This window comes from Nicotiana tabacum, chromosome 3, assembly GCF_000715075.1.
Source record: "Nicotiana tabacum cultivar K326 chromosome 3, ASM71507v2, whole genome shotgun sequence".
Taxonomy (NCBI): Eukaryota; Viridiplantae; Streptophyta; class Magnoliopsida; order Solanales; family Solanaceae; genus Nicotiana; species Nicotiana tabacum.
The window spans coordinates 203,968,193-203,969,219 of NC_134082.1; positions in this window are offsets into that span (position 1 = coordinate 203,968,193).

Here is a 1,027-nt window from a genome sequence, read left to right on the forward strand (position 1 = left end):
TGCCCGGTCGTCTGTCCCGACCACCAACCCTTTCGTGCCACCAAACCTCAACTGCATCATGGTACCCCTGTGGAAGCCAGGCGTGAACAGACATAAAAGGTGGTGGATAGAAACGTTACACTCCGCCAACTCTGCATACTTGGTTAGCAGCAGAAGTACCTTGAGCGTATGCGACGAAAGTTGCGCCGGACAAACTTGGTAGAACCTACAAAATTCTTCCGCTAAGGGGAAGAGAGGAAGAGTGTAGCCAATCATGAAAGGGTACTCATAGAAAACGCAATACCCAGGTCTGTGGACATCTACGTAATCTCTCCCCGCCGAAATCATATATACATGAGCGAGAATGCCATACTTTACACGAAGAGCATCGATATGAACTTGCTCCGTCTCAGAAAACACGGGCTCCAGAGTAGGAGGGGGATCTTTGAGGAAGTCACTCTGGGATAAGGGGTGCCTCGGCAGTAACTCCTCCACCGTGGGAAGGCTGTCACCTTTTTCCACCCCGTATCTTCGCCGCCAAAAAGGGGCACCGTGGACAAGGGGGTGGCCTTAGGAACCTCTTCACGGGAACGATGAGACCTTGGCATAATATCGTTCAAAAGGATATCTACACAAAGGGAAAAAGGAAGAATAAGCTTCGAATGAAGAACGTAAGAAGAGACAGAAGGATATGGGAGCAAATTCAGAAGAGTGAAAGAAGTTGTCAGGAGTGAAATGGCTAAAAAATTTCGAAAAAACAAACCCTTCACCTATTTATAGGATTGGGTGGCGCCAAAATCGAGGCGGCAGGTTGCAAAGTAGAGCAAGAATCGAAGCATCAAGCCGTCAATTCCTGCCTCGAAAACCGTAAAGCTGACATCACTTCCCGGTAAAGTGTATTACTCGGTGTCTTGCTGAACACGCTGACTGACACTCGTTTAGCCACGTCGTAACGTCTTAACGGGTCAAATTTCTCCATAAGAACGTATGAAGTCCGCTCATCGAGGACGCACCCGGTTGCAACCCCGACAAGCGGGGGGACTAACTG